Below are 22,863 nucleotides of genomic sequence, written 5' to 3' on the forward strand. Positions count from 1 at the left end.
CCCAACTCCATCCACCCATTGGTTCAGGAAGACATTAAAATAATGTGTAAATCATGGGCCTTCTGTGAAAGGGACGCCTCCCGTGTTCCATATCATCACCCAAAAAGATGCCTCTGCTCAGAGCTGAAGGAAGCTACCAACCAGACATTCATCTCTACTGAAGGGGAAGGGTTGCCCCCTATAACCCCGCCCCCATCCCTATCACCACAGTTACACATAACCAAGGTGCCTTGAGAGCTGTGGAGGGTGTCTTCCTTAAGGGAAGAAATATCCTGTTATCCCTGTGATTAGCCAGGGACTGGGGCAGCTAGCAACTAATCACTAGGTCACTGGGTGATAGCGAGGATGGGCAACGGTCCCTATCTTACTACCAAAAATTGGATCTCGGCACCTTGGTATTAAATCTGGACTCACCAGGTGATCCGTTATCAGAGCTGGGGAGGGGCTTTGAGGTGCTGCCACCCAGACCCGCTGGTGGAGCTTAATTCAGCACTCGGATGGGGTCTGTATAATGGCACCTTGACAACTTGCTGCTGGGGATGTGAGCAAGACTGCTGTGTGTGTATTCTGTCAGCTCTACAGCTCTCGCTATGAGACAGAAATCCAAGGCCGAGAGGCAGGAGACAGTCATACTTCTGTCCAATTGCCCGGCAGGATCACAAAGTGGAGAAGGTCATGTCAAGCCACCAGCAATGTGTCACATTCTCTGACTCTTGTGGAGGATTCAGTTTTGGTTCTGAGTGAGTCACTTGTAAGGGGTGGTCCTGCCAGCTACTGATGCTATATTGCCTCACAGTCACAGACTGAGCTGACCTGTGGGGGATGCAAGAGTGCGGAGGACTGTAACCTGTAGCATTTCTGCAAGGACAACTGGGGAAGATGTCCCAGACTCCCTGCTGGGAGGGCTCAGGTCCTTGTCCAAGAGCACCACCCATGTCCTCAACGATTTTATCCCAGCAGAGAAAACCTGGCCGATGACAAGAGCTGGAGGCTCGGGTCACCACTTGCGGAGGGCACTGGACAGGATTATAGGTGTTGCCCTACAGGGTGGGCTGTGGGTCATAAACACGCTGCCATGTTGTTGTACCAATAGATCACTATGACCCCTCTACTGGAGTCTGTCACAATGATGCAAAGATGCTCCCAGTTAAAAGGCAGCAGTGAGCCACTTCTGAAATGCTGAGCCTCCTGCTTAGTGAGGGTGGCTAGCTTCTGGTGTGCTTGCACACCCTCACCAGAGGTAACTTGCTCCCTTCAGACTCTACAGCATTACATTTACATTGAGTTGCCTCCAGATGGTGTGCCCTGTGACTATTTCTTAAGCCAGGTGCCAGGTGCCCACCTTCCCTTGTGACACGCAACTCCTGTTTGTGGGTCACTTTGTAACATGTTACAGGGGATGCCAGTCCTTTACAGGCCTTGCTTCAGGACACAGTTACCTCCCTCCCTCATCAGGAATAGAGGCTTTCAACAGGGAGCTGCTTCTCCCAAATTCCCAACGCCACCTGTTCACTTTGGAGAGGATGGAGGGAGGACAGAGCTCAGGCTTCTGGGGTGACATCCTCAGGGATATGTTTCTCATTTTCCCTGGCATTAAACCCCCCATGGTCTTCCATGCCTTGCAACTTGAGCTATCATGAGGAAACTTCCCTGTGTGTCCTTTTGTTTGTTGTGAAGGGATTTCCTGTGTAAGCTGACGCTGTGCACAGCCTTCACTTCCTTACCTTTGTCTGCTGTCTGAACATGCCTTGCAGTCCATCTTGCTGTTCATCAGGGACAGGGGACGGCAGTGGAGGGCTGTGATTTGAGAATCCTCGCCCTTTCCATTGGGGATCTGGGGCTGGAGTGGGTTGCGCACAGCAGTCCAGCATAACCATAGAATAAGTAGGCTCACAGTTTTAAAGGAATCTGTGGGACATGTAAATTGCAGCAGATTCCAGCTCCTGTCTTGATTTCTGAAGAGACTACTTCTAAATTGTTGGTCGCACTTCAGCCCCATATTCCTAATCTTTGAACACCCAATGTTGAAAGTGATAGGCAGACCAGAAGACCTCCTTGTGGGTATGGTCCTTCGCCCAGGCAATGTGTCTATTAACAGATTCAGGCAGTGACTCACTAAGGAGATCCCTCTCTTACATAATTATGTCTATGCCTGGGTGTTTTGGGACAGGGAGCATGTGATGTCAATGGTAGCTAGGCTGCATTGTCATCTACCAGCCCCAACAAAATTAAGTTTCCTTTGACTTTTGTTACAGTCACCTTTCGGGATTGTTAAATCCCATTTTTAAAAAATACCACTCCTGTTTTATAATGAAATTAGTGGAAAGAAGGATTCTGGGATCTGTAAACTACACTTTGATTCAAAATTTTGCAAGTTTCCATTAAAATTTTGATTTTTTGTTAAAGAGTGCCCCTATGGTGCTGCCGGTTTGATTATTGGTTTGATTTAGTTAATTGGCTTATTTGTATAAAATAGAAAGGAAGATTCTTGACAGCATTATACCTCAAACCACAAGTCACCCATGGTTCGTAAGCAGAAGGCATGACAATGTTGTGGAGAAAAGGAAGATTTTATAATGTTGTTTGTTAACAGGACTGTGTCCCGCAAGTGAAGCGGGATACAATGAATGTATTAAAAAGTCCCCATTCTATTTCCTGTGCCATTCAATGAAGAATAATACCAACGTCCTCCACCTGAACCCTACCCCCTCCGTCAAGTTCACTTGATGATGAGTGAGGTATCTAAATGGTAACAAATGTTGGATGATTAATGAATTGAGTCAATGATCTGTCCACTCCGGTATGCACATTTCCACGTAATACTTACAGTGTCACCTGGAACTAATTGAAGGCATGTCAAGGAATTGCGGGAATCCCTGAAACTGTACCATAGTAACATCCTCATAAGCTCCATTATTTAAAGAATCTAGAAGTTTCAAGGGAAAACCAGAGAGTTCCAACATAAACAGTAGGATTCCTTGAATTCTTAAGCAGAGTGGATGACTGTGCGAAAGCTAGGTGCATTATTTCAGGAGAAAGATGTGTATATGCGATATTTATGCTTTAGTTACATTTTGAGAACCTGACTTGGGGAAAAACATAAACAGAAAAAAGAAATATTCACAGTCTATAGGGTCAGCACTGAGGGCAAGACTTTTTTTTAGATTTAAAGCCTTGAATGCCGATTAAGATTTAAGTATTGCCATTAGGAGCTCTACTGACAGCTCAATTGTTGGAAACACCCTCCACTCTCATATTAAACCGCCAATCTCCAATCTCCTGAATCCTGTAGCAAAACAGGGAGCGAGCTTGGTATCACAATTTGGAGTATGCTATAAAAAATTCAAACAGGGTCATTGCTGTTGATCACCATGCAATGACAGCCATTGGAATGTGTGTTTGTAGATATTGCACTGGAGGTCTTGTTACGTAGTAAAAAATAACTTTTCAGCCACTCCAGGACTTGAGAGCCAAGGCATGTTCATAACTAGGGCAAACAAGTTGAGGGTCACTTTGCAAATCCTTCTAATGCCTGCCAATGGCAGGTGGGAGAGATTCCAGGTCAATCATATGCTGGAAAGGAATGGAGCCTCTACCATCACTATCCATAGCTACAACAGGCTACAAAGTGCTTCAAAAGATGTATGCAGCCACAGTAACCCAAACACTTCACAGTGCCAGAGTGTTGATATGGACAGATTGGTGCCAATCCCTTTTGTGGCTGGGTTGGTATCAAGACTTGTCTCCTGCCCTACCCATGAGATTGAGGTTCTGTGAAGTGGACCTGCACCTTCAGGTAGAGAGCTTAAGAAAACACCACTTAAGTACCAAAACAGGCTTGTTGTAGATTTCAATCAAAAGTTAAGAACTTACTGCTCCCTCAACTTATATATGATGTATGGCCTCTTGGCGGCTGAAGCATTGAGGAGCTCACAATGATTGAAAAGCCATGCTGTAGCAAGGGATGGGGAAAGCAGAACATTGTGGCCAATCCCTGAATCCTGCCTTTTAAAACTTATAATAGAAAAATAATGGATTAATCAGAAATTAAACAGTGTTCGGAAGTGGATAGCTCTGGACTCTTATGATCCTTTAAAATCCTATATTCCCAAAATATATTTGCATAAAAGCTCGAGTTGCTGTATGAGCAGGAAAAGAAATAATATGTAGTATGCCTAAGAATAAGATCTTGGATCCAATAATCCTCCAATCCTTCCCTTTTTCCTTTAACCCCAATTCCATTGCATTCTACAGTTCAGTGCCGCATTCCTTCTAGCGTTTTCTCAAGACTTGCCTCATAATTTCCTTCTTCTGATTTGCCTGATGAACATTGTATTTAATATCTGATTGCTTTCACTGGAATATATATTTGCCCATATGTTCAGATTTGCTAACCTTATTTCATTACACACCTTTCATTATTTGGAATGACACAAGATATGAATACATGGGCCAGTTACTCACATTTAACCATTCCTACAGAACTGTTTCTTTTTGCAATTAGGCTTGGTACTTTAAGGAGTAAAGGGAAAAGAAAATGAAAGACTTTAAAATGCACTGAGGAGTAAATGGATTTGAATCAGGTTTCTGCATGCTCTGATGCCCTCCTTTGCATTCAGTTGGCCCATTGTTTTTGTTGACAAATTGCACAAGCCTGTTCTTTGAGCACTAGTGGGCAGAAGAGAGGTCAGTTGAATACAATGTCAGCTAGTAGGAGTAGAATTTAGTCGCGTAACTGGGGTGTGAATGAACGTGTGACCTTCAAATGCAAACATGATTTGTACAGAACTTTGATAAGGGCTCTCCTGAGTGGGTCAGGTGGCAATAAGATAAACACAGGAGAACAATGCATATTTTACATATCATATTATAGTGATTAAAATAAGAGTGTTATCAATGTGAGGTTACAGTTATTAATGGAACTGTCCTTTTATTATCTGATTGACTATTCTCGTGGGAAATATAATTCATTTCTTTGTTCATTTCTTTCTCCTTTGTTTGCCCTGTTACTCCTTGGTCATGGGGCCTCCTGTTTTCTCAGTTTCCTTTTCAATGTAACAACATAGGAATCATTTTCTGGAATAGACTAGCTCTGCATTTAGCCTCTACACTTTGCTTGCCCTTCACTGAGTTTGGAAAGTCACTATGTTTGACTATGAATTGTATCACATTGTCCTAGTGCTGTGCAGTCACACAGCCTCAGGAAATGTCAGTGCTACTCCAATTCAGACCTCTTATGTCTCCAATTGCCATTACTCCACTATTGCCGCTACTTTTTCCTCTTTTTAAGGCACTACTTTAAACATGCTGCTGTTTGACCAAGCTGTTCTATATATCTTCCTGGGTCTCCCTGCCATAATACGTCTGATGGGGATCCTGTGAAGTGCCTTAAGATTTTCATGACTTTTAGAGGTGGCACGGTGGCTCAGTGGTTGACACTGCTGCCTTACAGTGCCCGGGACCTGGGTTCAATTCCAGCCTCAGGCGACTGTCTGTGTTGAGTTTGCACATGCTCCCTGTGTCTGTGTAGGTTTCCTCCAGGTGCTCGGGCTTCCTCCTACAGCTCAAAGAGGTGTAGGTTAGGTGGATTGGCCCTGGGAGATGCAGGGATTGGGTGGAAAGCTCTTCAGAGGGCTGGCATGGGTTGAATGGCCTGCTTCCACACTGTCGGGATTCTATGAGGAAAGATGTTATATAAATGCAGCTATTGTTGTCGTTAAGATCTAGAATCTTGGAGCATTGCTTTCTGGATTATGTTCATCTTTCCCGGTATATACAAGAAGAGAAAAATAAACAATTGAACTGGTTCCATGTGTTTCTTGGCCTGCCCTTAATCAGGAAGAGTTTTTAACAATGGGTGGCCATTTTAGAATCTTGGTGGCCGTGACTACATGGATTTTCCAGCTCTCTTTTCTCTGAGATTTGGGGCATGAATTGGCTCTGCCAGCTCAAACAATTCTATTACCTGTCTCAGAAAACTTCTGAGGCTCAATTAGTTTAAATATTTAGTGATCGACTCCTGACAGAGTATCTAACTGTGCCGGGAGAATGTTATGCAGTGGTTAGACAGAGGCAGGTGGGATATTCTGCAGAAAATCTGGTGGGCATTGGTAATCAATTTAGGCTAGGCTTTGCTATTTTTCAAAGAGCCTCCCAGCTCACTCAGTGCTGGAGCCCAGTTACGTTGCTGATTTATCCATTGTGCAGTGGTGCCTTGACAGCTCTTTGGAAAAGTTGTGCACAGTGTCACTTTTTTATTGCTGCCTTATCTTGTTACCCTGCCCCTACTTATAAAATAATAGATTCATACAGATGGAAACAGACCCTTCGGTTCAACTTGACTGCATCGACCAGACATCCCAACCTGACCTGGTCCCATTTGCTAGCATTTGGCCCATATTCTCTCGAAACCCTTCTTATTCATGTACCCATCCAGATGACTTTTAAATGTTATAATTGTACCTACCTCCATCACCACCTGTAGCAGCTTGTTCCATACATGCACTATCATCTGTGTGAAAAGGTTACCCCTCAGGTCCTTTTTAAATCTTGCCCCTCTGATCTTAAACCTATGCCCTGTATTTTTGGACTCCTCCAAGCTAGGAGAAAGACCTTGGCTATTTACCCTATGCATACCCCCCATGATTTTATAAACTTCTAAAAGGCCACCCCTCAGCCTCCAACCCTCCAGGATAAAAATCCCCAGCCTATTCAGCGTCACCCTACAACTCAGGCCCTCCAGTCCCAGCAACATCCTTGTAAATCTTTTCTGCAGTCTCTAATGTTAACAATATCCTTCCTATAGAAGGGTGACCAGAATTGTGTGCAATATTCCAAGAGTGACTTCACCAATGTCCTGTGCCGTAACATGACCTCTCAACTCCTATACTCAATGCGCTGGTCAAGTGTGCCAAATGCTTTCTTCACCACCTCTCAACTCCTATACTCAATGTGCTGGTCAAGTGTGCCAAATGCCTTCTTCACCACCCTGTCTACCTGCAACTCCACTTTGGGAAAGCACCTTGGGTAAATTCTCCCAACAGTATCAAATCAGACCTCTTGACTTGAGGAAACACATTATTTCTTTTTTGTATCAACTTACCCCTCTCCCCACCTCTCTCGATGAAATTGCTGATTACTGGTGAGCAGATAGTTCAACAAGTGTTGGCAACCCTCTGATGTTTGTCACTCTCCAGGTGTAAGGTATAAGTCAATAGAAAGGATCAGGAGGACTAGAAATTAATCTCCCATTTCAATATATCAGCCACTTTGACACTTCACTTGAGTTATAGTTATCCCTACTGTGGCCAAACAAATTGCAGTGTCAACAACATAAATACAGTTAACACAGGCTGTACCTATTCCCTGTGGGCCCCATGGAATGTTGAGAGGAATAAGTTGAGTAGCTCTCAGCTTTCCGATCACTTGTCCACTATTTTTCTGTCACCATTTTGTTGTACTTTTGCCTTTTACTGTTTTTCATACAGGAAGAGTAATGTTGTGAATTCTTGATTCATTCAGACATGTGATCACAATCCTGAGGTGGGAAATGGCGATCACACAGGAGATTCCTGCGGGATACAGTTCTCTGATTGAGGGGTCGCAATGCCAACAATTTTCCTCTATTCATACTGAATTTTACCCATGGCACAAATTAAAATAGCACAAACTAAGGAAAACTTTAGTCTGCCTGAAATTCTGTTATTTGTGAGGAAAATAAATTAGGTTCTGGAAAAAATAGGCTGCGTTTGACTATCAAGCTCTGTGTGTGTGTGTGTGTGTGTGTGTGTGTGTGTGTGTGTGTGTGTGTGTGTGTGTGTGTGTGTGTGTGTGTGTATTTCTCACACCATTATACTCCTTCCCTCCTTTAGATGGCCTGACTTTGTCCAATGCTAACACAGTGTTGAATTGGGATGGTATGGGGAAATCTGCTGGGAAATCTGAGTGCCCTTTCTTCCTGTGTGTTCTGTTGTTTTCTTCCAGCTGGGTTGTCTGAGTGGGGGCTGAGATGTGAGTTGCTTTGTACCCTAATCTCATTGACCCTGATCCTTTGCTGATCCTCTCTGTGTCACTAGCTGTACCCAGTCAGCAGACACGTGACACTCAAGTGAATGTTAAGTACTTAATCGCATTGTTAACCCCATGATGGACAAACACAATTTCTGGCAATATATTTTCCCTGTCAACCTCTTTCTCATTTGGAAACACTGGATTCTTGCTTGAGTATGTTTACAAGCAGTGGGCGCCATTATTAAGCATTAACCGTTAGTGTTCGTGGTCTTATCAACTATGAGTGTTGGATTATAAACCTAACGCATCTTGCTCTCGCATGACAGTCACAATGGGTACTGCCTATAAACATCATGAGGAGGATCCCTGGATGATTCCTCCCTTTAGCTACCACTGAGACAGGACAATATGGCCCAGGTTAGTTCTGTGAGTTGTCCTCGTTACATAGCAGAACAGAATTTTCAGGAGCTTCACTGCCTTCTCTCATTTGAGAGTCATGTAAATGTTTCGCAGACTGATGAGATGGAGCAAAGTGCAATTAAAGCTGCAGTGAAAAGATACCAAAAAAAAATGAGTTGGTGATCAGCTGGACATCAGAATTGCTTTTAGGTTGGTAAGTTCAAACAGGTTTGGCAAATGAGGTGGGATTGCAGGCATTTTGGATTTTTGCACTGTGCTGATAAATTCTCCAATTTAAACACTAATATTTAATGGCCTACATAATGCTGCTCAGTTATAAGTAAAATAAATAGCCTTGTATTTAAAAATAAACTTTATAAGGCACATTGTTCCAAAGGTGTAAATGTAGGTCACAGGTCTGACACTGAATTTTAGGTTCCCAGTTCACAGCGCACTGTGTTTCATGATTAATAATCACTTGGCGTTCGCAGAAACCTTTCCGCGTCTTGCACAATTTGGTCACCTTCATTTTTTGTGGCAATAAGCCTGATACACAATGTTCATGAGACGGGCTGAGCTGAGTTTACAGGTTGGTTGTCCTCAAGCTCATTTGTCCCCAGGTCTGCTTCCCCAAATAAAACAGCCTGTCAATGACTTTCAAGGTTTGACTTATGAAAGGAGATATCTTTCACACATTAGTCTGTATACCTTGATTTTTGTTTTTCCTTACTGAGCCAGTGTCTGTATTTTGACTTATTATTTACAATAGGGAAAAAAGATATTTCCATGAAAATTTTAGGGCACTTGGAAGCACTTTTGAAATCATTAAGAAATAGGAGCAGGAGGACGTTTTCCAGCCCAGCTAGCCTGCTCTGTCATTCAATAAGATCAGGGTATGTCTGATTATGGCCCTGACTCTGCTTTCTTACCAGCTTCCACATAACCCTTGAATCCTGTGGAAACCTGTCTAATATCATCTTGAATCTAATGACCCAATCTCCACTGCCTTCTGAGGAAGAGATTTCCAAAAACTAATGATGCTCTGAGAGAAGAAATTCCTCCTCAAGTCTATGCTAAATGGGAGACCCTTTATGTTTAAACTGTGCTCCTATGTTCTAGATTCTCCCATCAGCACCTTCTTTGTCGAGTCTTTCAAAATCTTTTATGTCTCAATAAGATCGCCTTTCATTCTTCTAGACTCCAATTAACATGGGCCGAACCTGCTTCACCTTTTCTCATAACCGAACACCTACTCTAAACGGCTTTCAATGCAAATATATTCCTTCTAAAGTTAGGAGACTCGAACCAAGTGTGGTACCTTCAGCATGTTCTCTCAATGCTCTGTAGTAAGAATTGCTTTCATTTATACCCCATTCCCATAATTCCATTGTTAGCATCAGATAGTTCATCCTTCTCAGAGAATCAGTCGCTGGAATTTTTTGGGCCCCTCTGAGGTTTTAGGAGGGCGGATGTGAGAAATTAATTGGGCTGGAGACAAAATTCCATTAATATTTTGCTATTAAATTCACAGAACATTTCAAGCAAATAGGTTTTCACAATCTTCTTCAATACTGGGAACATGTTATGCCCTCATGTCATCAATGCTCATCAACATCCTAGATGACTGAAATTATTTTAGTTAGAGACAAAAAAAAACTGCAGATGCTGGATTCCAAAGTAGACAAACAGCAGGCTGGAAGAACACAGCAGGCCAGGCAACATCTGGAGGAAAGGAGCAGTCAATGTTTCGAGTATTACCCTTTATTTTCCTGGGTGCCATCTTGTTAGCCAAAAACAGGAAATACGCATGTTCACAAACTTGACTGTGTGATAAGGACAACAAAATGTGAGGCTGGATGAACACAGCAGGCCAAGCAGCATCTCAGGAGCACAAAAGCTGACGTTTCGGGCCTAGACCCTTCATCAGAGAGCTAGGCCCGAAACGTCAGCTTTTGTGCTCCTGAGATGCTGCTTGACCTGCTGTGTTCATCCAGCCTCACATTTTGTTGTCTTGGATTCTCCAGCATCTGCAGTTCCCATTATCTCTGTGTAGATAAGGATGTAAGTTGTGTGGTCAACTGTTTTCTCCAAGCCCCTCTGAGTAAAATCTTCTTCAGTTACTTAGCCCCTGTATAACCAAGGTGTTTCTTTGCACAAATGCTTACACTGTTAGGGGTGTAGCCTCTCCATGTTGAATAACTCATGAGAAGTCTCAGTGATATGTAGTCTGGTGTGTTTTTAAACACTCACTGTTAGGGATGAAATCTGACTGAACCAAAAGCCTACTGAAGCTAATACCAGCAAAACAGAGTGATGTTTTAAAATGACGTGCAAAAAAGCAAGGGTGATGTGAGAAAAAGTCTTTTTCACACAGTGGAGTAGTAAGGGTATGGAATGCGCTGTCTGGAATAGTATGGAGGCAGGTTCAATTGAGGTGTCCAGCTGGGTATGGGATGATTATTTGGATAGAAATAGTATGCTAGGGTATGGGGAATACACAGGAAATTGGCACTAGGTAATAATGCTTGTTTGAAGAGCTGGTATTGGCCAAATGTTTTCATTCTGTGCCATAACAATTCTGTGTTTCTTCTATGTTTCAGAGTGAGACACACAAACAGGTATCAACACAAAAGGGGATTCAATTCAAAATATCATCTTTTGTAGTTGTGTCTCTGTCGCATGCAAGTCTTTGGTGAAGAGCTATCAGGTGTATATGTGATGCTAGATGGAAGGCTGATGATCTGATGGTGCATGAGCTGCTAACTATTGTAGCTCCTTTTCTGGGGCAAGTGTGAACCTGAGAATATGTGCACGTCAAGCAGTATCACAGTGGCGTCAATTGTGCTACTTTGGTAGCTGTGATAAAGTGACAAACGTTGATTACACATGAGGCAATTGCTGGAGATGCCTGCCCCCTGTTTATATTCCTCTCCAAAGGCAATCTCACAATGTTAACTCAGACTCATAGCAGTATGAAACACTCAGGTTTACATTCCCTGACAAAGCTGAGCAGCTTATTTACCCCTTATGCCACTTGATCTGGTTCGTCTTTCCAGGCTGCCTTCATCAGGAAGGGTGTCTTTCCTGGACAACTTTAGAGGGCACCTCTTGGGTGCCATCACTAAAGCATGGTACTGCTTTTTGCCTGGTCTGTGATATTCCCAGGGATCAGAACTATTTAGACAAATACTTGAAACACCATTGTGTACAATGCTATGGGCCAACTGCTGCAAAACAGAATTGGACTGGATGGATGTTTTGTGACTGGCATGGACAGCATGGGCTGAAGGGCCTCTTTCATACTGTGAAAACTTTGACTCTCTATGACTTAATAACCTACATCGTTCCTTTCAATGAAGCATATGTTTATCCTCTCATATCTCTTTGCCCCTTTAACTCAGCAAATTCCTACTTTCCAGTTAATATATAACGCCTGTATTTTACTTAGCAAACTATGTTTTTGTGTTGAAATTAATTTGCCAATTATCTGCCAATCTGCAAGTTTATTAAATAGGCTTACAATTGTCAGAAATCCTCCTCACTGTTGTTTGTACTCACCCAGCAACTTACTATCATTCACAAATTTGGAAATTGTGTTCTTGATTCCAAATGCTGAAATCAAGAATGTAACTTGAGAACAACAGTGGTCCAAGTTTTGATCTTTGTGATATTCCACGTTCCACTTACTCACTTTCAATAGGTATCCTTTACTCTGACTCTCTGTGCTCTATCTTGTAGGCAATTAACGATCCATTCTGCTCCCTATCCTCTAACTTTGCATACTGTGTTCTTATATATGTCTATTATGTGGCGTCTTAACAAGATAAATTACACCTACCTGATTACCCTTGTCCATTCTAGCTTAGCTGTTCAAAGATGCTAATGCACCAGCTAATAGTCATCAACACATGTTGTACCCAAGTTCCAGTGTGGCCTGCATGTTTTGTGCTGCAAAAGCAGGTCCTGATGTAATAGTACAATTCTTGCTGCTCAGATGCCAGTGGATTAACTCCATGCACGGAGCAAACTTTCTGTAGCTGGCAGAGTGGGTAGCTTCACAACAATTAACAGTAACAGGAAGTTCTATTCCAAGAAGCAGATAATAATGATGCTTCCCTTCGCACCATTTATTTGTTGATTAGGGCATTGCTGAGGGAATAAGGGATGGGGAATGATCACAAGGAAGAGCAACCTAGTCTTCATGTCCAGAGACAATATCCATTTTTTTTTAGGAGATCCAACAGTATGGAGAATTTGAATATTAAACATTCAATTGAGCTGCTACCTGTGCAACTAAATTGATTTTCAGTGAATACTCCCACTTTAGTATATGTCTTTTAAAAAACTGTTTGAAGGAAGATGGGTTGCATGTTATCAATAAATGCCTTGATTTCAAAGAAAATTCCATCTTACTAACTGGAGAGAATTTTGACATCCGCTGTTTCTTAAATAATTATAAGGTTTCTTTTGATTCAATACTCTATTAATAATTCCTTTAAGGAGTTTGAAGTTGTACGACCTTTGTACACTATCAGATCAGGTTTCATTATATTTTGCATCTACTTACTCATACCGTTTACTTTAGAAAGATTTACTTTAAGCCTCTTCCTTCATAACTCTGATTTCCAACCCTGAGGATCAGCTTCATGACTATGAGAAGGGTGAAATGTTTCCCCTTTGTCTAGGTGACCAGAACTAGGCATAGCACTGAACTCGGGCTGGAGAACAGTTCTTATGAGGAAAGGTTGATGGAGCTAGGACTTTTTTCTTTGGAGCGAAGAAGGATAAGAGGTGATTTGATAGAGGTATATAAGATGATGAGAGGCTTCGTAGAGTGGATAGTCAGAGACTTTTTCCCAGGATGGAAATGAGTTTTACGAGGGGGCATAATTTTAAGGTGATTAGAGGAAGGTTTGGGGGCAAATGTCAGAGGTAGATTGTTCACACAGAAATATGCTGGGTGTGTGGATTGCGCTGCCAGCATTGGCAGCGGAGTCAGATACTTTAGAGACTTCTAAGCGACTGTTGGATAGGCACATGGACGATAGTAAAATGTAGGGTATGCAGGGTTGATTGACCTTAGTCGAATAATAGGTCGGCAAAACATTGTGGACCAAAGGGCCTGTACTGTGCTGTGCTGTTCTATGTTCTATATGGTCTGAACTGTTTGGACATGACTTACCCAAGGCCTTCTACACTGCAGTAGGCTAGATAGCTCGGCACTGGCTGAATTTTGTTTACTTCTCCACCATGGTCCAACAAAAGTGTAAAGTTCTCTAAAATTTTCAGTCTTCATTCAACTTTATCAGTGACTAATTTTAACATCATACATTAAATGTTACAATTTTTGTCTTTTTATGTTCATTGCTTTAATTTTCTGTATTAAATTTGATCTATAAATCCTTCTGCCAACTTACATATTTTGTCTAATTCTTGTTAATTCCCAAGGTACATCCTGAGATTTAATAGTCCCTCCTATTTATTTGACTGGTTTGCATCAATATTTTGAATCCTAGTTTTAACATATATAAGGAACACTGATCCCTAAAACATCTCTGTCAGTACCTCACCCTGACATAACTCCTCCAATAAATAATTTTTCCTTCATGTTCTTTAGCTAATGTTTTCATACACTGCCAGTTATACTTTGAATTCTGACCATTTTAAATTAGACTAGCAGATTTCCATGTAACACTTTCTCACATTTGGATAAAATCTAATGTAAACAGAGGAATTAGATCTCTCACTTTTCTGATGGAATACGAGGTAACGCAATGATTTAGACACTAATCGTTCGTCTCTGCAACTTGTGTTAAAGTTGAACACAGAAAACAGGGATAAAGGGATGAGCACTTCCTTTTCTCTGTCTCTGTCTTTCTGATTTGAAAAAAGGGGACAAATGACTAACAGCTTGATTTATAGTGCACAATGGCAATTAATTCAGTTTGCCATGCCCAATTGGCAAAGAATGAGGAGAAAGAGACCTTTAGCTAGTCCCTCAGCCATAATATAGTGTGGGAAATCCCTAACATCTTTGTATTGAAATCTGGAGCAGCCTGTACAAGAAGCTGAGCTGGAGTGGAATGTTAATGGAAGGCCCCATCCAGTGTGAGTCAAACAGGATTCATATGAATGTCACTTCAGTGAGCAGCAATAGCTTGAGTGTTTAATCTGTACAGTGAGGCAATAACTCACCACAATCACACATTACCAGCTCCTTCTCAGTGCACATTCCTGCAGCATGTTAACCTTTACTTTGCAGACACACACACAAACCCTACAGTACCAGATGGGATTGAATCATTCTTTGCCCACCTCATATTGTAATTGCAGGTGGTGCTACAAGAAGTCAGAGTAAATCACTCAATTTACAGAAAAACCAACGCTGATGTGATTGCGTAGATTCACCTCATGACAATGAATGACTGGCTAAGGTTTAAAATTATTATGATGTTAGATGTAGAGTTTCTTATTCTTATAGAATCACTACAGTGTGAAAACAGGCCATTCAGCCCATCAAGTCCACACCTACCCTACGAAGAGCATCCCACCCAGGCCTACTCCCCTACCCTATAACCCTGCATTTCCCATGCCTAACCTACCTAGCCTGCACATCCCAGGACACTATGGACAATTTAGCATGGTCATTCCACCCAACCTGCACATCTTTGGACTATGAGAGGAAACCGGAGTACCTGCAGACACAGGGAGAATGTGCTAACTCCACACAGACAATCTTCCGAGGGTGGAATCGAACATGGGTTCCTGCCGGTGCGAGAGAGCAGTGCTAACCACTGAGCCACCGTTCCGCCCTGAGTTGTTTCTACTTGTGGCATGTCCAAAGCTACAGAATCCAAATATCAGATGATTTCCTCAATCCAAAGCATAATTCAAGGAGAACATCTCTACCCAGAGTGTGTGAACCTTGCTACGACAAGGAGTGGTTGAGATGAACAGCACACATACACTTCTAGATAAGTGATAAGCTGGATCAGTGATTGGGAGAATAAAATTAATCATTAGATGAAGTAGGTTCATGTTGGGAATAAAACCAGCAGAGACCAGTTTGGCTGGATAGTTTATTACTGCACTGTGAATTCTTAACAATCTGATTTCTGACATTTACTCATGTCTCTATGATCTCGAAACACAGACTAGTTGAATCTCCCTAAAGTAGTCTTGGTCTAAAACCTAGTTTTACTCCAGGTTAAAGAAAAGACAGCCTCAGTGGCACAATTGATTGGACTGTGGTCTTCGATTTCTCAGCCCAGGTTGGTAGGTCTAAGGTCTCTTCTGTCAGTTAACAGTAAGGTAAACCCTCTCTCATTCAATGAAGCCATATTATGTTGATGTGGAAGATGAAATATTGGTGCTGTTCTGAAGATAGGGCTGTGCATGTGCCTTGCGCTCACCATGAAAAATAAAAGACTGAAAATGTTATGCATTGTAGGTTAATCAGCAGAGGTAAAGAGAAAAAAGGCAAAGTATCATATTTAGGGTGTACATCCTCAATCAGATCTGAAGTTTGACCTGGGAGATACATGATGCTTAAAATAGAAAAGAAACTTATATCCAGAATACTAATACTGCTCACTTCAAAGAGCATAACATTCACAATTATTTTTCTTGAAACTACCCTAAGGGAATATTAATTCAGGAAGATGCGTTTTCACTTATTTACAAATTCATTACATTATAGAATTATTCTTAATTAATATGTTATGCTTTTAGAACCTTTTGATCAGATAAGAAATAACTAACAAGTTTTAAATGTCTTAATTTCATACACTGGAAATCTATCTTGAATTCAGATTTTTTTATTACAAAAATATACTTTATTCATAAAATGTTTAGCTATAAGTAAATTCGAAAAGGTTTTCATTCTGGTCTGATCAATCTTTCCAATGAAGAAAAGGCTACACAAATGATACATTGCAATTTTAAATCCCGCAGAGCTGTTGCAAATAACGAGGGCATCTTAACTCACGCAGGAAGAAAATATTTACATTTTGAAGTAAGGAGACAGTGCAGTAACTGAGTGGATTCCCATTGTGCTTTGGCGGAAAGACCCTAGATGGTGGTCTTTCCCCACTGCAACTTGACAGCAGCTGCCAAAGTTTTAGAGCCTCTCTCAGCACGTAGTCCTGGACCTTGGAATCTGCCAGTTTGCAACATTCGATCGAGGTCTCTATAGACTGGAAGACCAACAGGCTTTGGGCAGACAAAACAGCGTCTTTCAGACGCAAAGTTTTTCTCAGTGTGCTTCCCGAGAAACAGTCCATAGAGCATAGAGTCCTGCGTCACAGGATGAGCCTCGACAAACACCGCTGCATCTCTCTCCAGACCTTCTTTGCAAAAGTACATTCCAGAAGGAGGTGTGTGACAGCTTCTTCTCCCACTTCCCGCAGCTGCTTCAAGGGCAATGTTGGGTGGCAAATTTCCCTGATACGGAAAGAACTACACAATGAAACCATACAACATAGCTGCCAATTATCATCTTGGTTATTGCTGAGTCGAGTAATTGCCAAGAAATAGTAAAGAAGGGCTGGGACTCTTTTCACAGGAATGTAGGACGTTGAGAGGCGACTTTATAGAAATTTATAAAAGGAAAAGGTGTATAGATAGAGTTAATGGTAGTTGTTTTTTTTCCTAGAATGGGGGATTTCAAGACGAAGAGGCACATCTTTAAGGTGAGAGGAGAGAAATTTTAAAAATACACGAGGGGCAAATTTTTTACACAGAGGGTGGCTCATTTGTGGAATGAATTTCCTGAGGAAGTGGAGGATATGGGTACAATTACAGTGTTTAAAAGACATTTGGATAAGTACATGAATAGGAAAGGTTTGGAGGGATATGGGCTAGGAGCAGGGAGGTGGAAATAGATCAGTTTGGGATTATGTTGGGCATAGACTGGTCAGACCGAAGAGTCTGCTTCCGTGCTGTATGACTCTGTGACTCTATGACTAAGTTACCAGTTGGTATCATCACTCACAGTTTGGGAAATGGCAAAGTAACCAGCATTCCTACTGCTTATTGCTACCATGAGTGACCGCATTGAAAACAACTTTTCTTCTGAAAGAAACTGTTCTTGAAATGTAGAAAATACTGGCTAGGCTGCATTAATTGCCCGGTCCTTGCTCTCTAATAACATATGCCTAGTGATCTGGAGCAAAGAGAGTAGACCTCCACAAATCAAAAGTTGTAATAATTTCATGCTGCATGACGAGTCCGTACTGAATGGTCCTGGAATGGTAGCCCAGAGGGAAGCAACATCTTCATTAGGGATGAGGAAACAAACTGAAAAGGAATTTGAATATTTCCTGGGCTGGGGATGTTGTCAACAGTGTATCATTCCTGACATTGCAAATGGAACTGGATACCACATACGCTTTCTCTCTTTTCCCATTTCCCATGCAATTATAATTAAAATTTGAAGTGCCAGCACCATGCATGTAAAACACATTCGATTTAGCAGCAATGGGAAGTTTCTCATTGGAGAAATCTGCCACCAGCTGACAATGCGGCATCTATGGGCAGCAGCTTATTGAGGAGGTTCCCGGCCAAGCTGGAAGGCTCTGCATTATGGCCACAACCATTTCTGCCTAATTCCATTGCCATCACAGAGTTTGGTGCTTTGATGAGAGGCAATCAAATATATTGAACACCATAACTAGCTATATTTCTGTTAAATATTGCTCAAAGGAAAACCGCAGGCAGTTTCTATTAAATATTACAGCAATGCTGTCTCTCTCTCCCCCTCTCTTTGTCCCAATAACTGCTTGCCCTCAGCTGTGGTTTGCAAAGCAAAACTGTCGATCATGGAGGGAAGAACAATTTAGAATAATATTGCTTGGCTGTCTCCCGGAGCCCTAGTGACAGATGTAGCTTGTCAGTTTAGCAGTATTTATGTCTTCAATAGATGGTAAAATCAGCTCAAGTATAAATGAAGTGTTGGATGCAAATCTGCCACATTCCTGTCAGCATGGTGAGGTTAAAATCAGGACTGATGCCTTGATGTGAAAGAATGTCTCAAATGTTAAATTCTCAACTGAAAGTCTTACACCTGGTAGCTCAGGCCCTGCCCCCTCAGTATTTGAAATTCCTTTCAAATCACTGCTGCTATTTTGTCAAAAGCTGACAAGTCTCAGAGCATATTTATTTATTTATAGACAACTGGGCTTATTGAATATGGGCCAGAGACCAAGACAGACTGCACAACTCAAATCAGAAAATCAATTTCACGCTAACTGGGAAATCTGCAAAACACTTTCTAAACTTTCAATGTTCCAGGGCACACGGCCCAGGAAAAAATATCTAACACTTAATTCCCACAATCACTGATTTTTTAATTCCATTAGTGTCAGGCATCTGGAATGTAAAGTGACTCAGGTCCAGGGCAAAGGAACAGGAACAATTTGGAAAATAAAGACTTTCTGTTTTGAGTGTTGCCAGTCTGGTGGGGTTGGAGGTTATACATGACACCAGGGTAGTAGGGGATGTTGATGAACTAGCACCAGGGTTAGAGAGGGGGAGGAGGTGAGGTGGTGGTGGTGTGACAGTCTTGATGCCACAGCTGCATGGAAAGGGGTGATGCTTTCGCTGTCACATAGCTGTACGGGGGGGGGTGAGGTGTCAGGTGTATCTGTGTTAGGGGGTGAGTTATCACTGAGGTATATTTGAGAGGGGAGGGGTGTTATTGATGAGGTGGATTTTAGTAGGAGGAAACTTTATTAATCACATATAGGTGTGGGGTTATTTCTCTGGTGTATTTGAGTGACATTACATATCTGAGCCATGACACTGCAGTACGGGAGAATTGGAATTTTGTATCATTCCCTTGGAATCATCACCATAGGGAAAGTTCTCCTCATCAGGATAGCAGAGGCAGAAACCCTGGAATCACTTAATATACAGTTGGATTGTATGATGGGCAGAAGTGGATCAATTTGGTAAGGTAAGAATAGCCAAACACATCTAAATTAACTTGTAACAGGCAAGGGCACAAAAGAGATTCAGGAAGACAAGAAAAAATGGGAGAGAAATTAGAAAATGACAGCTTATTAATGCTAAACTTATGTTTTACAGGACAGTCAATTATATATGCAGCTCAGAAACAGGCCTTCCAGCCAATGGGTCTACACTGGTGTTTGTGCTCCTCAGCAAGACACCTTCCACTTTCCTTCCTCTAACCCCATTAAAATGCCCTTCTATTGCTTTCTCTCTCATGTTTAACCAGCTTCCCTTGAAATGTGCTTTTGCAATTTCACCTCAAATACTCCTCGTTGTAGTGGGTTCACATTTTAACAAAACTGCATAGAGATGCCTATCCTGAGCTGGCTTTATTAGCAATTTATCTTTTACTTATGATCCTTACTTCTCATCTCTCCCACAAGTGGATATATCAAATTTACTTCTGTCCTATCAACCTCTTCGCTAATCTTAAAAACTCTATTTGTTATCTCTTCTCTTTAGAATATAGCCCCAGCCTGTTCAATTTTTCTTGACAGGAATAAATCTTATTTCATGTATTGTCCTAGTAAATCATTTTGCATACCTCCATCTTTTTTATTATGGGGACAGAACAATGTTCCAAATGTGATGTATTTTAGATTCAATTCAGTTTTAACAGTGCACTTCTACTTTTCAATTCTATCCCTTTAAAAATGATTTTTTCTGATGAAGGGTCTAGGCCCGAAACGTCAGCTTTTGTGCTCCTAAGATGCTGCTTGGCCTGCTGTGTTCATCCAGCTCTGCAGATTGTTATCATCGATGCATTGATTTTGTTTTAAATGGCCTTCGGTGTACAAGCATCCCTACTTTTTTTCCAAGGAGGGTATGATCTCTTTACCAAAATATATTATTTTGCACTTACATATACTGAAGATTCTTAATGTCTTCCTGTAATTTGGCATAGTCTTCCTATAAATTCTTCCATCTGCTAATTTGAAAATTGTACTAAATTCCAAGTTCAAGCTTTTATGCAACAAAGTGGTCCCAGCGCTTGTCCTTATAGAATACCGCTTGCTACTTTTGATAAGTGAGTAAATCTCTATTGTTTTTATGTCAATTGTGGCCAGTTTACTGCCCTTTCTGCAATTTATCCTGACTCCATGGGTTGGATTTTCAGTCCTAGGCAGAGTTGGGATTGTTTACATTTGGGGGTGAGGGGTGTATTGGGGGAGATGGGGGAGACCTGTGAAAATGGGCGGAGGGGACTGAGACTATTATAGTGGGATGTGGGAGTGGGAGGGTAGTGATGACAGGGTGAGAAACTTGTTAGAGCTGGGAATGGGGAGACACACCCACTATCAGAACCCTCTAAGATTTAAAGGGGCCACGCAGCTTTTATCAACCTGTCAGTGCTCCATGGCAATATTTGAAGGTCACAAACCACAGTCCCAGAAGCTGTGGTTTAGATGCTCCCTTGTGCTTACTTCTATCTGTTTTTGCTCTGTTTCCCATTACTGAATCCAGCACTGCTCATTCATTTGTGTGGCTTTTTGCATTCAGAATAAACATGGAGATCTTGTAAATGAGAAAATGCCATTCCTTTGCTCTTTTCATTCCTTCCTCTTCTCGGTTCATTTGGGAGTAATTTAAATCCCTTGAGCTTCTTTTTCTACATCACTTATTCACTTCACACACCTACTTACATCATTCTTCATGCACCTGTTTTTTTATAATTGGGTATTCTGTGCCATATTGCAATTAGCTTGTTTGATCTCTATCTTTATTTTGATTCATATGAATTTTGTTTCTATTTTTCTGTCAGTTAGATCCTCTTTTACCTCCTGCTGTCAAGAATAGCGCAGCTGAGTCCTCAATCTGGCTTTTCCTTCTCTACCCAATCTGATAGGCTGCAATTCCAGGTGAACAAGCAAATGAGGGGGATTGAGAAGTTCCACAACCTGGGACCCTCTGAAGCAATCTAATTGGATTCTGCTGAAAGAGTCATTTAGTTTCAGAGGCCAAATGTTTATCTCCTCAGAAGAAATCTTGTTAGTAACACTCTCCACACTTCATTCATTTGCAATTTCTTCTCCTTTCATCATCTCTCTTAAATTAAGTGTTTCATTCTGTACAGTTTAGGCAGCAGTCAAAGGTGGCACCATCTTAAAATCTGTGAAATTAAATCTACAAATGTATTCCATCCAAATTGTGTCCGTGACTCATTAAGATTGGCATAGTTAGGCTCCTGTGCTGGTCTACTGAATGAATAAACAACTCGGTATGACATTGAGCAATACAGTGCCAGACTCAATCTCTGGTGAGATGTATTGGAGCTAGGTGATACATGTCCAAGATCCATCTAGTTTGCCTTCTGCCAGGCTTACGTTAGAAAAGGCAGGGGCACAACAATGCAAGGAGCAACTAATTGAGACTACTCTAAGCAGTGCAAATTTGCCACATGGGAATTATAGTTAGAGAAATCTAATGGAGATCTTTAAAATCATAAAGCAGTTTAGTAAGATAGACCTAAATTAGATTGTTTCCACTTGTTGGGAAGACCATAATTTAGGGACATGGTAGCTCAGTGATTATAGGCCTGGACTGAGAGATCCAGATACCATGACTAATAATCAGAGACATGAGTTCAAATCAGACCATAGAAACTAGGGAATTAAATTCAATTCATTAAATAGATCTGGACTTTTTTAAAAAAGGAAAAAGCTAGTGCCAATAATGATGACCATTAAATTACCAGATTGTCTTTAAAACATATCTGGTTCACTAATGCTCAGTAGGGAGTGAAATCTGATGTTCTTTTCCAATATGGCCTGAATGTGACTCCAGACCCACACCAATGTACCTGGCTCTTATCTGCTCCTTAAAATAATCTGGCCAAGTTGCATCATAGAGTCATACAGCATGGACATGGAACCTCCAGTCCATGCTGACCATGTTCCCAAACTAAACTAGCTCCACTGGCCTGCATTTGGCCTAAATGCCTCCAAACCTTTCCTATTCATGTACTTATCCAAATGTCTTTTAAATGTTATATCTGTACCTGCATTCACCACTTTCTCTGGCACTTCATTCCACGTACGAACTACCATCTGTGTAAAAACATTGTCCTTTTCAAAACTTCCTCCTCTAACCTTAAAAATATGCCCCCTGAGTTTTGAACTCCCCATCCTAGGGAAAATACCCCTGTTATTCACCTTATCTATGCCCCTCATGATCTTATAAACCTCTATAAGGTCCCCCCTTGACCTCCCACAGTCCAGTAGAAAAAGGTCCCAGCCTATTCAGCCTACTTTTATGCCCCAAACCCTTCATTCCCAGCAACATCCTGGTAAATCTTTTCTGAACACCCTCCAATTTAATAATATCCTTCCCATAGAAGGGCAACCAGAGCTGCACACTCCAGAAGAGGCCTCACCAATGTCCTGTTCAACCTCAACATGACATCCCAACTCCTATACGCAAATTTCTGAGCAATGATGGCAAGCG

At 41.6% G+C, this 22,863-nt stretch overlaps 1 protein-coding gene across 10 annotated transcripts in view; it reads left to right on the plus strand.

The window, feature by feature from the left end:
* myrf (myelin regulatory factor) overlaps positions 1-22,863 on the plus strand; it is a 232,156-nt gene that overhangs the window by 81,160 nt on the left and 128,133 nt on the right. Inside the window, exon 2 of one of the 10 annotated variants that reach the window (XM_059652008.1) lies at positions 17,063-17,099. The exons of the other annotated variants lie outside the window; for them this stretch is intronic. The gene's annotated coding sequence lies outside the window, so the exon portion shown is untranslated. The remainder of the gene's footprint in view (positions 1-17,062; positions 17,100-22,863) is intronic. 10 annotated transcript variants of the gene reach the window in all.

This window comes from Stegostoma tigrinum, chromosome 17 (genome assembly GCF_030684315.1).
Source record: "Stegostoma tigrinum isolate sSteTig4 chromosome 17, sSteTig4.hap1, whole genome shotgun sequence".
Lineage (NCBI taxonomy): Eukaryota > Metazoa > Chordata > Chondrichthyes > Orectolobiformes > Stegostomatidae > Stegostoma > Stegostoma tigrinum.